Source organism: Rhinolophus hipposideros, assembly GCF_964194185.1.
Source record: "Rhinolophus hipposideros genome assembly, chromosome: 3".
NCBI classification, from domain to species: Eukaryota; Metazoa; Chordata; class Mammalia; order Chiroptera; family Rhinolophidae; genus Rhinolophus; species Rhinolophus hipposideros.
The window spans coordinates 34,886,534-34,902,787 of record NC_138049.1 but is presented as its reverse complement, the minus strand read 5'-3'; the positions used below and the strand labels follow the sequence as shown (position 1 = coordinate 34,902,787).

The 16,254-nt window shown below is 36.5% G+C and overlaps 1 protein-coding gene across 9 annotated transcripts in view; it reads left to right on the top strand.

Annotated features, from left to right (window-relative positions):
• NKAIN2 (sodium/potassium transporting ATPase interacting 2) overlaps nucleotides 1-16,254 on the top strand; it is a gene marked incomplete at its 3' end in the record, with an annotated part of 885,500 nt that overhangs the window by 840,948 nt on the left and 28,298 nt on the right. The window lies entirely within an intron of this gene.

The following is a 16,254-nucleotide window of genomic DNA, read 5'->3' as shown; positions in this document are numbered from 1 at the left end:
GTAAACTAGAGAGCCAAGAAGGTTTTGAACAAAGGAGTGACATGATCTGACTTAGATTCTTAAATGATCATGTTGGCGACTGTGTTGCAAGTAGATTATTGGTGGAAGGGAAAGATTGGAAATGGGGAGATGAGTTAGGACAGTCTGCAGCCATCCAGGTGAGAAAGATGAAAACTCCTACCTAGGAGACAGCAGTGGTTAAAAGTCATCAGGTTCTGGACATAATTTGAGGGCAAATCCTACAGTATTTCCTGTCAGATTGGTTCTACAGTCTGACAAAATAGGATAGAACAGTTCCGCAGGCTTTGGGATTTAACATCTGGAAGGATAGCATTGTCATAACCTGAAAGAGAAAGGCTGGGGTACACTCCGAGAGAAGAGCAGTTTAGTTCTGGTAAGTGTGTGATGTCTACTAAGACATCCAAGGGGAGATGCCTGCTGGGCAGTTGGAAACACCAGTATGGAACTCCAGAGATACTGTTAAGGAATTTGGTGATTATTTTCAAAAGTAAATTTACCAGCCCTAAAGGGAGCTGAAGATAAAGGTTTTATTTCCTTCCCCCTCAATCCTTTGTATGCCCACTACACTTGGGTATAGCATGTGGAAGGGACCCAGTCAATATTTGATGATCAAGTAAATCAAGCACAGACAAGTCTTTGCTACCATCAAGGGAAAATGCTTCATCTTTTCTGGCTACAGGACTTTGGAATGTTAAGCATTCAGTGGATTGAGTGGTAAAGGCAAGAGTAGGTAGTCAGACAATTTTTGAGACTGGCAAAAATGGAACTCAGAAGTGAGCTCTGCATCTGCCAACTTCCCAGAAGACTAAGTGGGCCAAATCATTCTGAACCTTCTTGTTCACTTTCTTGGGATGAAGCCAGCCTTTAATCACCTCAAAGGAATTTCCATTTTTACCTATTGGATTACTGGTTTCACCTGAGAAGTTGATACAGGCCAGATTTAAAAAAAAAAAATACCTCTGTTATAAATTGGCATCATCTCCAAACACTATATTGAAGTTCTAAATTTCTTAGGAAACTTTGAACACCCAGAAAGCATGACATTATTTATTTTTGTTTAATCCCATTTCATTTTCACCCAAAAGCTCTTTGAATAGCATATAACCGTATACATTTAAAACTTTGCAATCTATCGTGGAAAAGTATATTGTAATTCCACATGAACATAAAGAGAATTTTATCTCTGAAGTGAAAAAAATGCCTATAACATCAGTCTTTTATTCAACTTGAGCAGTGACCCACCATCTTAAGTATGATAACCCTGAAGGAACCAAGTGTATCGAGCAGGATTATTGCACTGGAAAGCTCCAGAATCCTCTTGACACTAGTTTAATTGAAATAAAGATTTTTTTTTCTTTTACTATTTTGAACTTTTCTGTTCCTTTAGTGAGGTCAAGCTGCTAAAATAACAGTATTATCCAAAGAGTCAGGGGCAAGGGACCAAAAAAGAAATTTGAAGTGGACCAACCTGGAAGGATTCGGTAATGTGAAAGTGCCTGACTTGTGCCTGTATCAACATTCTGCTCCTTTTGACTGAGGTTGGCATCTCTGGCAGAAAGAAAATCAAACCTCATCCTCCTCAGTCTGTTTGCAGTTTGGTTTCGGGGGAATTTTTGTTCAGAAACATTACTCAGAGGTCTCTGTTCAAGCTCAATCCATCCTGTGAGAAATGATTAAACCTAATTCGTCTTGGTTGTTCATTAAGCCTCCACAGGTATTTTTGCATAACAATGGACTGTATATTTCTACCTAATAGAATAGCATTGGGTTTTCTCCAATAACACCAGAGCCCTTGTGTTTACTCTACACTACACTTGGTTTTTAATGAAAGCATCATACTTGAGCTTGACGTTACTGAGTCTGAAAAACAGCAGAAGTTCTAGACTAGAAGGACTAAGAATACAAAGGGGATTGTTTCACCTCTCTTTTTCATCTGCCCTCCAGTCTCTCCATACACCCCCTGACAGGGGAAAAGGAATTATAGCCACAAAAAGTTAGTGAAAAAGTACACTGTCATTCCAGTTCTTTATTCCGTCTCATTCAAGAAGTATGTAATGTGTGTTGTGTGTCTGTATGTCTGTGTGTGTGTGTGTGTGTGTGTGTGTGTGTGTGTGTGTGTGTTTCCCTTGCCTCCCAAATAGTGTAATCTCCTAAAGGTGGAACTATGTATTTTATTTCTATGATAGCCTGTATTCCTCTGAACTTCTACATTAATATAGCCTGAACTATGTTATTGTATGTCTTAATTTTTATGACATCTTTCTACTGTACTATGTTTTCTAGGAGATAAAACTGTGGTTTCTTTCTTTTTTTTTTTTTTAATTTCTCTAACAATAGCTGGAATACCAAGCTTCAAATTACAGGCACTCTATACTGACAACTATTCATGTATTTTTATGCCAAGTGATTTTTTTTTTCTCAGTTACTTTGCCCTTAGGAAAATTAAAAGTTTCTTTTTTTTTCTACTGCTGAGTATGTATATTTCATCTTTCTTGTAAACATACAACTCAGGTTACAGGCTTAGGTAGTTTCATTAATTATCACTAATGACTAGAAATCATTGAGGTGAATTTTTACCTCTGCAAAATGAAATGTAATCAAAGAAATGTACTGTCATGCGGTCAAATTTTTTAACTGCCTAAAGATTTAAATATAAGGAAATTGATTCTCTATCATTCAGATTTTTAATAAACAAATAATGTTAAAACCCAGAAGGAAAGTTATGCTTTGGGGTATTCATTTATGTTTACTTCTCTCAACAGCTGCATTTCAAGACAGAAATTTTAGTTCATGAAGTAGATATTCCCGAAATCTATAGTGCCTAGGCTGGGTGGGCAGCATTGTGTAGTGGTTAAGAGCACGTATTCTGGAGCCAGCCAGCCTGGTTTTAAATCCATCTACTTACTAGCAGGTGACTTTCAATCAGTCAAATCAGTCTATGCTCCAAATTCCTCATCTATAAAGAGGGTATCATTATCATACCAACCTCATAAAGTGACTGTGAGGAGTAAAAGAATTTATGTGTGAACAGTGCCTGGCAGAGTATTATATAAATGTCAATTATTATTATTCGCTGATACTCTCATATTGAATATGTTTATCAGGGATGAGGAACAGCAGTGTCTCCTGGCTCTTCAGGAAGCTGTGGATTGAATGTGGCATGTGACAGGGATAGTGAAGTTGCAAGTAGTTGGGAATCAGAATAAAAGGGATTTATTTAGAAGAACTCATACTTAGTCCCAAACAAACTCTAGATGGGGACTTTGATGTGGAAAGGGAAGTTAGGTATAGGAAAAGTATCTCCTAAACTCTTAATTTTAGAAAATTGATCTGCGGAAGCAGACCAGGGGTAATTTTAGAACTCAATCAACCTTCATAAAAGACCATGAAAATCAACAGAATGTCATCTCCTACTCAGTATTTCTTGCTCCCTTAAGCCCACATTCACACACCCATGCACACAAGCGCATAGCAATGACATTCAGTAATTAGGTTTCAACAATTTTGAAGTCATTATGGTAAAGTGAGAGGAGATAGATTGTCATCAAGCCTCATTTTTCTGGGAGAACAACTGATAATGACAGCATCTTTGAAGACCAGAAAAAAGCAGATGTCTTTCTCCCTCTGATTCTGATGCTGTAGCTATGAAGAGCATGCTTCTTTGTATCTTTTCAAACATAGGAAAAAATATATAACTAAATGGAGACCATACTTTCCAGGAATTAAGGGAAAAAACAAGTCTGTGTCAATACTAATATGCTGAGTTACAGGAATGAGAACTTGGTTCTCATAGCATCAGGATCACGATTTTAAAGCAATGAGAAAAGAAATTAATTTCTGCATTTTCCTTATCTCTGCAAATTTATCAAATCCTTTTGTTTTCTCCTCCCTTCTTCTTAAGTGGTGTCATCAAGTGGTGTCATATACTTGTTAATAATTTTTGACAAGTATATAATGAGAAAAGTTTAATGATATAAAATTAGAAGGAGAAAATAGAAACAGATTATCTGGATAGAATTAGTTTGATATAATATACGAAGAGTGAGAGCTCAAATATATGAATAATACTTATTAATAAAGAATATGTAAACATTTTTAAAGATTTTTTTTATACTTTTAAGATTTTGGAGTAAAGGAAACAATTTTAAACCAATGTATTTAAACTTCAATTTTAGAAGATGTTTCCATGAAAATCTCGAAATTAGTTGACAGTTCTCAACTCTACACCCTTAAATGAAAAAAAATAAAGAAAAAGGAAATCGCTTGAGCAAATCAGTACATGTTGGGAACAAAAAAGAAATTAAAAACTGTCTTCCATCTTGTGGGGATGACTGAATGGTTTGAGTCTGATAGATATTTAGAGAGAAAGAAAATTATTACAACGCATGGTGTTTCTCCAAGGAGCTCAAAGTGCCTTCATAGTTGTGATTTCATTGACCTGTAAACTATATGAAACATAAGCTTCTGTGTCACTATTTAATAATGAAATTTTAAAGTATAATTATTTAAATGAGTTAGCCCAAGATATATGTTTAAAACTAACTGAAAATGGAAGCCAGTGAATCCTTCACAGCCTACAAAGTGTTAGGTATTATGCCTATTCATTTCCCAGTGAAAGCCTTCCATCTACTGGGATCAACTTATTCTCTGAGATAAAAAAAAAAAAAAAAGTGTTCGAAACTCCCACCCCATATACAATGTATTCTGCAGCATCACTGGGGATTTCTTGGAACCTTTCTTGACACTTTTAATTCCACTCTTTCAACTGAATTCTCAACTGTCCTTTTACATCCCATCTTGTACATCATCACCTTTATTCCTTCAGTTTCCCAAAGTACTGCTCATATATGAATGCATAGCAAACCTTTCCTGAAGTTTAAGGTATAATGAGATGTTGGTAAGATGATGACATTGTACAAACATACCAAAAAATTAAAAATAAAATTTGGATAACAGCAATCTATATTCTTGAAAAATCCACTACGTATTCTTTCTGCTAACTATTTTCAGAGGCCCAGATCAATTCCACGCAGCCAGGCTTATCCCTGAAATGACCAAGCAATTCCTCTAGTAGGTATTTCTTTAAGAGAAATGAAAATATATATTCACAAAAAGATCTGTAGAAAATGTTTAGGGCAGCTTTCTTCATGGTAGCCCAAACCTGGAGCCAACCCTAATGTCCTTCAACAGATGAATAGATAAATAAATTGTGGCGTCGTAGGAGATTTTTGCTGTCGTTTTGATATTGCAATCATTTTGATATTGAAATGATAGCAAAAATAATGCAAACTGAGGCTTGAAAAGGTCAGCCTACTATTACTGCTCTTAGAAACTGCCACATCAATGTGAACAACCCAAACTGCCCTGATGGATGATTAAATATGTGATACCACAAATATGTGGTCCATTTGTTATCATCACCTCAACAAACAATCAGCCAACCCCAAAGAAAAGAGCTGCCTAGATGATGGACAGCCAACCACAAACGCGCGAACGAAGTCAACCATGTCTAGTAAAAGAACTGTCCATCTAAACTCATCCCAAATTGCCAACCCACAGAACAATGAGCAAAAAGTGAACAGTTGTTTCAAACCCTAAATTTTGGGGTGGTTCATTATGTAGCAAAGGTGAACTGACATATGAATATTCATGCAATAAAATGCCAGTTGAGAATAAAACAATGAATTACTGCAATATCTTGGATTAATTTCAAAAATAGTATGCTCAATGATAGAAGACAGACACAAAATAATATTATTCTATTTGTATAAATTTCAAAACCATGAAGTTATTCAATGATTATTGAAATCAGAAAAGTTGCCTGGTGAGTGGGGTGGGAATGACAGGAATAGTGACAAGAAAAAGTCAAGAGGGAACTTTCTGATAATGGAAATATGCTTGGGGTATCTTGAGAATGCTCAGAGCACGGTTTAAGGGTTAATAGGAATTACAATAGACTAACTTAAATTGTGTAATACAGGTATTTAACAGGGTACTATATGAGCACAGAGCAACGAGTACCTATCTGTGCCTTTTGGCATTTAGGAAAACTTCCCTGAAAAGTAAGTATTCTTGAAGTAGCCCATGTTGCATGTAGGCACTCGCTATATAGTGTTAAATTGTGTTTGCTAGATAAGGAAATGTCATATTCAAAAGCATGAAGCTATCAAACAGTATAGCATGTATATTGGGGGAACTTCCCAGAGATTCAATATGGAAAAGTAAAGAGGAACCACAGGAGTTGGAGCTAGAAGAATAAGTAGGATTGAGCTAAATCATGTGTGTTCTTGAATGCTTTGCTAACAGCTCTTTGTTTTATGATCAAGAGAGCCACTGATTATATTTGGGGACCCTTTAAACCATACCACCCCTATGAGGATCCACCTAATGTGAAACTCACCTTGCTCACCAGAAGTAAAGTGAAGGTAATTAGTGGCTCACCATTCTATGTCTAATATTACAAGCCCAGTCTAATGTGTAGAAGTGTACATAAACAATTCAGAGGAGGACTATAAAATCATGATGAGTTGGAACCACTGAAAGAGAACTAAAATGGTAATTAAATGAGTGGGAGGAACACTCTAGTTCTCCTATATACTCCAGGTTTCCCACTAGTGTCATTAAACTCCTCTGTGGTTTCTTTGGTAGCTGAGCCAGTTTGTTTCTTGCTGATTTCCAAGATCTGCTAATCCAAAGCTCCATACTGTCCTCTAATTTCCAAATTTCCAACTTGGAAAACTAGGTGAACTTAACTTTAGGATTTTTTTTCTTTTTCTGAATGTGAATTCAGTCTTATTTTTAGAATCTTATGATCCTTTCATTTGAGAGTGTTCTCAGTTTTGCCTATTTGAGAAGTTAACAGTACTGTGTAAGAGTGAAAAAAGTAGGATTTCAGGTTTGTAGACATTGACTCAAAGCCTTTCTTTACTATCTCTTAATCTTGAGACATCTCTTACTTTTGCTAAGCCTCAATGTTCTCATTTGTCAATTATGGGTGATGATAAAAATTATCCTTTTTGTTCTGGAAAGAATAGAGAGGACAATAGTTGCAAAGATGTTAACATATGCTCAGAATGTCATGAGCACTCCAACAATGGTAGCTATTACCTGAATACTAACCCCAAATCACTAGCTTTTCCTTTTCTACCTGCCAGAGATTACCAGGATGTGAAGGGTTAGTCAGGTAATTGGTTGTTCTGAGGTTTAAACATTAAAAAGTAAAACACACAAACACAGTTGCAGACTCTCCTAGTTTATATATTTCCAACTGGTAATAATTGTGTTTCCAGAAATTAATGAAATCCTTTCATTATGAGGTAGTTGACAGTGTCTTTCACCCCCATATTGATTATAAATTACGTGGAAAGAAGATAATCTAGGATTTATGTTGAAAACAAGGTAACTCAGATAGAAAAGAAGAAAGGGTCCATGAAGAACACTAATCATAGCCAATTTCTAACTCCAACGTTATTCAATCCAACTAGATTATTCTGCTACTCATGGATACAGTTGACAAGCCTTTCAAGTGACACTTTGATTCAGTTTTGGGCCTTTTAAAATTGCTTTGGGAAAAAACTGGTCTTCAAATTTGTGTCTTCCCCAATCCACATCTTATTCCTATTGGGGGTTCTTTTTCTCTTACTACTTTCACTCCCATTCATCTTCCTCTGCCACATATTGCAGCAAGTACTTTGCTTCAGAAGCAAGCTTCATTGAATGCTACATAAAATATGTTTTCATAGAGCATAAAGTTTATTCCCACAGATGTCGTGGTAAAGGGACCGATTGCTCCAAGGTTCCTATTCAACTGTGTTTTCAAAACCCTAATAATACATCTAAGTTTACTATAACATTCGGAAGTAACTTTTCTCTCTAGCTGGTACATCCTAAAGTTTCCTTTTTACATAGTTTCTTTTTTCCATTTTCAGTACAGTGAGAGCACTGAGAATTATTCTTGTTGTTCTAAATTGATCTCTTCATCATTGCTCTTTTCAGAGCCCAGAGCTTCAACCAGATACAGATCCACTGTGTAGTCTCCATGCATATATTATACATGTACATATTCTTTTTTTTTTTTTGAGATAATTCTTCATTTTAATGAAATACAATTCCCTTCAATCATCTCTTTTATATTATTGCTTTCAGTTTAAGAAATCTTTACACATATTCAACATCATGCATATATTCTCTTATTTTATATTCTAGAACTGCACTGTCCAATATAGTAATCACTAACTTTTAGCTACATGTACATATTCTTATGACATCATCTCATTTATGATTCCTTGAATTATGGTGTTGTAATATGTGCTGCAGGATTAGGTACAGTATATATTCTACACTTTTCCTTGTCTTCTAAACTAGCACCATTGGGGGAAAAATATTAATGTAATTTTATCATATTTTTAATATTAGTTATTTTCACGAATAGTATTCCAATATAATTCTCCTATTCTCTTCAGAAGAATCTAGCCTCATATTCTCATTGTCATTATTGGAACAACACGTTCCCTCCAATGAAATACACTGAAATGTTTTAGTCTTGTCTATTAATGTTGACACACCTAAAATGGGTTGATTTATTTTTCATATGCTTTACTTGTACAATTAATTTTACTCTATCTTTTCTATTATCTCCTAGCAAATGCTATGTTATCTGTATCATTTGCCCCCCCCAAAAAAATTATGTACTTATTTTGTTGAAATTTTTTGGCCAGCAGTATTGATTGTTTACATTTTAAAGAACATTTTAAATTTCACTTTCAAATGCTTCATTATGAATAAATGAGGGTCTCTATTATATGTGACATATATGCAATCTTAAACTTAGCTTTACTCCTAAAATAGTAGGGTGTTGTTGATAGGTTGCTTTTTACATTTCCCATTTTTTAATTGAGATATAATTCATACATAACATTGTATTAGTTTTAGGTGTAAAACGTAATGCTAGTTATTTTCAATGAACACTTTTGGTTAAGGACTCCCATTGCATTTCCTACTTCAAAAATTGAAGGCATCTTATGGCAATTCTATTGCACTAGAACAGCTGGTTACTTTATCACCTCCCAACTGCCATATGTATAGAATGGTTGAATTACTTCTCTCAGTACAATTTTTAAAACTAATCTGATATTTAAACTCTGACAGAAGTATTGATAACCATGATGACATTTGAATTTTATCGTTTGTCTTTCACCCTGCCTGAATATCTTCTGCTCTGCCAACTTTACTAAAACATTAGATTCATTGGAACTCAGGTCACTTTTTGGTAATTTTGCCCTGAAGAAATCTACTAGTTTCCAGAGGTCGATTTACAATGGGAATTATTGGGTAAGCCAGTGTTGGCATTTGGTTCAGTCCATTTCCCAGCCATAAGTAGATAATACAAGTTTGCATGTACATCTACTTTTATTTAATCTTTTAAAAAGTGTTTAATACCGTCATGCTTGATGATGCAACACAAATCTAAAGGCTGGTATTGGATATGTTTCTGATCCTCTGAAAAGCTTTTCTGACCCAGTAGGCTGTGAATGTTCACAATAGCCCTACAGGCAATCCCCCATGAGTTAGTGCAGGTTGATAACCGCACCTGGATGATTCACAGCAAAGACAATTTGCAACATGCTCTTTAGTAGTCCAGCCAGTGGGATAGTATGGAATAAGAATTATCTGGTGGGCAACAGAGTTGATACACCAGCCCACATAAAAAAAATTTCATATAAAAGACCTTCATTAATAATACTGATATAATCATATTGGAATCCTTTGCTGAAGCAATCTCCAATTATATAAATGGAATAAGATACAAAAGAGCAAGTAAGATATTTGCAACAAAAGTATATTCAGTGAGGGCATTCTATTCTGTTCAAATTCATATTACAAAAAGCATGGCCTTATAGCATCTCAATTATGAATTCAAAACAAAAATAGATGATTTAATTTAAATGAATCAGAGAACTAATTTATTTGAGAATGAGGTAATTGCAGATTTTAAAAAAAAAAAGTGTTTGCCCGTCCCAGTCTTCACTTCCAGTCAAGCAAAAAAATGTTGAATAATGATTCTATATTGTATCTACATCAAAAACTACCGTGGATTTTTATTTGATCTAAGGGTTCAGAATTAAAATGTGTCATAAATGTGTGTTTAAGGAAACAAGTATATCACCTTACTTAAATATATTTGACAATTTAAAAATTATAATACAAAAGGTTTTTAACAAATAATAGTACCCTAGCATGTATTATTTTTAAAATAAACTTTTACCTGAGATAATTTTAGATCAGGAGCAATTGCATGAAATAATGCAGAAAGATCCTCTGTACCTTTTCCCCAGTTCCCCCTAATGGAAACATCCTGCAAAACTACATAGGATATCAATATCAGGATACTGACCATTGATGCAATCAAGTGAAGAACAGTTCCATGACCACAAGGACCCCTCATGCTGCCTCTTTATGGTCACATCCACTTCCCTGAGACCCGCACCCTCCTTAGTCCCTAGCACCCACTAATCTGTTCATTTCTATAATTTTGTCATGTCACAGATATTATGTAAATGGAATTATACAGTATAGAACCTTTTTAGATTGATTCTTTCCACTCAGCATAGTTTTATGGAAATCCATGCAGGTCATTGCATGTGTCAATTGTCCCTTCCTTTTATTGCTGAGTAGTAGTCCATGATATGGATATACCGCTGTTTGTTTAGTCATTCATTGAAGGACATCTGAGTTGTGTCTAGTTTTTGGCTCCTAAGGACAGAGCTGCTATAAACATTAGTGTGCACGTTTCTGTGTGAACATGGCTTCATTTCTCTGGGGTAAATGACCAGGAGAAATTGCTGGATCTTATTGTAGTTGTATGCTTACTTTTTAAGAAACCTCCAAACTGTTTATCAGAGTAGCTGCACATAAATAGTTTACTCTTTCTGCTTTCAAGATTTTTGTCTCAAACAAATGAGAAACAAAAACTTATAGACACAGACAATAGTTTAGTGGTTACCAGAGGGTAAGGGGGTTTGGGAGTGGGAGATGAGGGTAAGGGGGATTAAATATATGGTGACGGAAGGAGAACTGACTCTGGGTGGTGAACACACAATGGGATTTATAGATGATGTAATACAGAATTGTACACCTGAAATCTATGTAATTTCATTAACAATTGTCACCCCGATAAATAAATAAATAAAAAATAAAGAAAAGAAATATTCATTCCAAAAAAAAAAAAAAGATTTTTGTCTCTGGTTTTCAAATTTTGACTATTATGAACCTTGGTGTAAATTTCTTTGGGTTTATCCTGTTTGGGTTTCACTCAACTTCTTGACTATATGTAAGTTTAGGTCCTTTGTCAAATTTAGAAACTTTTCATTTCCTTCAAGTACAGTGGACCTCGGTTTTCAAACGTAATCCACAAGTTCTGAAACTTTCGAAAACAGCGGACAGCTGGGCCTCTGGATCTTGCACTCAGCGGAAGACACATGACATGTTCCACTTCTGAGTCGTGTTCAAAACCTGAAGCATTTACTTCCGGGTTTACGGCATTCATAAACCAAAATGTTCATCAATGTAGATGTTTGAAAAACCGAGGTACCACTGTACTTTTTCAGTACTGCTCTCTTTTTAGTTTTCCTTTCAGGACTCCAATGTCACACACGTTAGATGTATCATTATGGTCCCATGGATCTCTGAGGATCCAGGTTCAACTATTTTTAATCTACTTTTTTTTCTTTCTTGCCCATTTTGGGTTATTTCTATTGTTCTGTTTCCAGGTTCACTAATTCCTTCCTCTGTCTCTTCCATTCTGCGGTGGTTTGGTTTGGTTTGGTTATTGCATTTTTTTTCCAGTTCTTAATTTTTAGTTTGGTTCTTCTTTATGTTTTCTATTTCTTTGCTGAGACTATTGTTTCATTTATTTTAAGTGTGTTCGTACTTATTGAAGCATTTTTGTGAAAGCTACTTTAAAATATTTGCCAGATAATTCTAATATCTCTGTCACCCAGCTCTGTGTTAGCTTCCATTGATTTTCTTTTTTCATGCACGTTGAGATCCTCATCATTATTGATATGATGAGTAATTTTAAATTGAAATATGGACATTTGGGGAATTATGTTATGAAACTCTAGATCTTTCATAAGCCTTCTGTTTTAGCTGGCTTCCTCTGACACCACTTTAGCAGGAGAAGAAGGGACACTGGCTCATTACTAGTGGGGATTAGAAGTCCAGGAACTGGGGTCAGCCTAGTGGCTCAGGTGTTTGGAGCACTGTGCTCCTAACGCCAGTTCAATTCCCACATGGGCCAGTGAGCTGCATCCTCTACAGCTAACACTGTGAACAACAGCTCTCCCTGGAGCTGGGCTGCCATGAGCGCCGGAGGTCCGTGTGAGCTGCGGTGGGCTGCGGAGTGCTGCCACGGGCTTGGGGGTCGGTAGGCTGAAGAAGGAGGGGAAGAAATCTAGGAAGCCCACACAGACTCTATTAAAACCCAAAGAGGGAGGGCCTTCTCATTAAGGCCGGGAGGCAGTGGAAGTCCCTGCTCTGTACTCAGCCTTCACTGATACCTTCATTGATACCTCCATAGGAAGGAGGGATAGGACTGCCTTGTTACTACTTACAGGTGGCAGGCGCAGGGGACTGGCCTCGTTACTGTGGGGCCTTGGTGAAAATTCTCCACTAGACCCCCTCTGACACCACCCAACTTGGGAAGGGAGGGTTGCCTCCTTACTACCGAGTGAAGCTAGGTGTCTAAACTCCCAGTGTGGTTGCTCCCAACACTAGGGAGGAGAACTTCCTCCTTCCTGGCAAGAAAGAAAGTCCAGGATCCCTGTCACACTTCTCAGGCACCACAGCCTGGCCAGGAGAAAAGTCTTGGCTCCCATTATTTGCTGCTCTGGTTAGAGAATGGGGCTACAGTTTTTTTCTCTGTGGTGTTGGCTAAATAAGAGCTATTATTGTCTTAAATATTTTGTGTCTTCCTAGGTTATCCCCTTCACAGTCCTTTGGCTGGAGAGAGCAGGCTTTTGTTGGGGCTTTTTTTCCGTGTCAATTGACATTTCTGGATTGCAGGTTTCTTTAGCTCCAAGTCTGATATATATGAGACAAAAGAAAAATAGAGTACCCGTTCTCATGTCCTTTCTCAGGCCCCAAGATTCCTGTCTAACTTCTTTCTGCCTTTTGCAGAAAGGCCCTTTGCAAAGTCTTCCGATGTTGGTTACACATATAATGTCCAGGGTTTTGAGCTATAAATAGAGGGAGGTTTATGGGAAAGTAGGTCTATTCCAACTTCCTAGAAACAGAAGTCCAAAAGACACATAGTATTTTAAACACAAGGTTGTTACACTTTCAGTTACTACAATTGAATCTTTTTAAATACTTACCAAAAGGCTTTGAGTTCCTCTTACCTATTAGCTTCTAAGTGAATTTCTGGGACATACCATCATAATTTGGTTTGTACATATGAAAAGAATTTTAATCTGATTTAGTTATAGAGAGAAAATATGATTTTCTTTCAGCCAGTAATGACATCAAGATAATATGTAATTCCCTATCAGGTGAATTAGAAGTGAACAAATCATATTAGATGTAGCAAGGTGAAAAGATGAATAAAACTAAACACATTGAGGCTTAGTTCTGCTTTGAATGCCAAAGACTGACACAACTGGAATATTTGGGGTTTTTATAAGTGTATAATTATATGTTTGCCTATTATGATATCACTGGTATCTTTTATGATTGTTGTAGCCATCCTTAAACAAGAAACAAAATAACTGTGTTTTAATTCCAGGTACTCACATCTGCTCAGGCAGTCACTGTTCTCTGCCTTAGATACCATCACTCCCTTTCACATTGCCCAAACTCCTCTGAACTGGAGCCCTTTGCTCCTTCCTGAACATAATTTACATCTTCCCGGAGCTTCTCTGAGTTCTGCTTGGAAGATGTCCTCTCCTTTCAGCAAACCACCAATAGCTTACTACTGGCATGAATCCTGAGACTAAAAGTGGTAGGAAATAAGGCTAGAAAGAGAGCTAAGTATCGCATTAGGAAGGATTTGTATTCCATAAAAAATGTCATACTTTTCAGTAGTCACTTAGTATGTATTCAATTTCCTTCTTTCTCCTGACACTGAAATTAATCTACTTAGAATTACAATCACGTGTGTATTCTTGCTACAAGATTGCAAATTCCTTCAGGATTGGATTGTATCTAAAACAGTAGCTCAAACAGGGGCAGTTTTGCCTCTTAGAAGACATAGGGCAATGTCTACTGACATATTTGATTGTCTCAATTGTCAACTGTCTTAATGGTAGGATGTCACCAGTTAAACATCCTACAATGCACAACAGACCCCATATAAAAGATTGTTCAACCCAAAATGTCAATGGTGTCACAGTTGAGAAATCCTGGCTTAGTTAGTTCATCTTTGCAGCCCAGGTAGCAATTAGCAGAGTTGCACATTAGAGGAGCCATTCAGTTGTTACAAAGAATTTGAAACCCCTTTTATATAGGTAAATTTTATCAATTGCTATGAGGGAGTAAAAATTAAATTAGAAATTTATGTGGTATGGGAAAATTAGAAGATAACAGAGGTTTATGAATCTTGATTAATTTGGGGGAAACAAATTTCCATTTGTACTTAGTGGTAACCAATTTAAAAGCTGAAGTTCTCTTAATCAGCAAGCTTTGGTAATGAAATGCAGCAGGATTTACTTTTATATCAAAGACGCTCCCCGGATAGTTAAAGAATGCAACGGAATACAATTAAAAGATCACTGGTAAGCAAAATACAGGGCCTTCGCTGCATTCTGGGAGAGGAATGCAGTTAATAATCTAGAATTGAGTGACACCTTAATGAGAAACTTAAACTTATTCACCCTGAATCTCAGAATTTATTAATGCTCTTTACCTAGATTTTTATTTCCAAAGCAATGAAGTGATGAGTAAGAATCAAAAGAAAAGTTTGTGAGTGGGTAAAAAATTGCTTTATAGATAATTCAAGTAACATGTATTTGAAATTAAAGAGAAAAGATAAGCTATTGATACATCTATAGCATTTAGCCACGGATGGTAAGGACTTGTGTGGAGGAAGAGGGGAGCGATAGACATTCCCTAGCGGATTTAACCAAACCCATGCCTCTTTATAGCCACAGGCAGATTCAAGTACCAATGACAAAGTACTCACGGGACTGGGTCACTCAGCAATTCGAGCATTTCCATGGGTCCTGGTAGATAAAAGATTAAGAAGTGTTAAGCATAGTCTAATTTTCCAGTACCCATGAAAATTCTCAAATCACCATGTGATTTTGTTTGGTCAAGTCAACTATCTTTGCTAAAGCCAAGCATGGAATCCTGGTTTTGAATTGTACCATGTACTCTAAAAATAAGTACCGGAAATACAATGATACTGATGATTCTATTATATAAGGAAATAGTTCTTACTATCTCTATTTTATTGCCAATAGCAACATATAATTCAAGACAAAAAAATGCTGACTTGGTGATTTTTCTAAGACATTTTTTTTTAAAGAAAACATTCTGGGAATATAGCATCGGTGGCACCCTTATTTAACTTTCTATCATGTGTCCTGGCTCAGATACTGCATTTGGGGTTGGGAAGGCAGGGGGTACACATTCCCTATCATCCGGGATCTGAAAACAAAAGCCCTTGAAGAACATGTTGCACAAGTATTCTTCCCCATCCATTCCTCTCCCAAGCAGGGTCACGACTTCTGTGCCAGGATAGCCACTGTTTCATTCCATGCCAGTTCTCTTTGGAAGAGACCTAGAATCTGCCAGAACATGCTTGCTCCCTCAAACCCCAGTTAGAGATTCTCTGAAGTTCCTTTTAACTGGACTCCCCTTTGTCTCCAAATAGTTCTGTGCTAATTATATATCTAGTCGTGTACCCTGTGACTTCAAATGTTCCATTCACATCTTCCAGAAGGACTGGTGTGAGCTAATGAAAAGCAGCGTCATTAGCCTTATCACAGCACCTCCTCTTGCCGTTTCTAAGCTTGCTGATGGAAGACTGCAGCCTTTCCTAACGTTACCTTCCCCACACCAAACACTGTCCCATAGGGTCAGTGCTCAGCCAGATCAATGCCTTTCTGAAGTGTCACCGTGAATAATCTTTTCTGTTCTGAGAACGTATTTTTAAAGATTCTCCCAAGATAGATTGTTTGGGGAAACAATTTTCCCACTTATCAGGAAATTATATTAGTTTGCTTCCTTTCAGCAGCA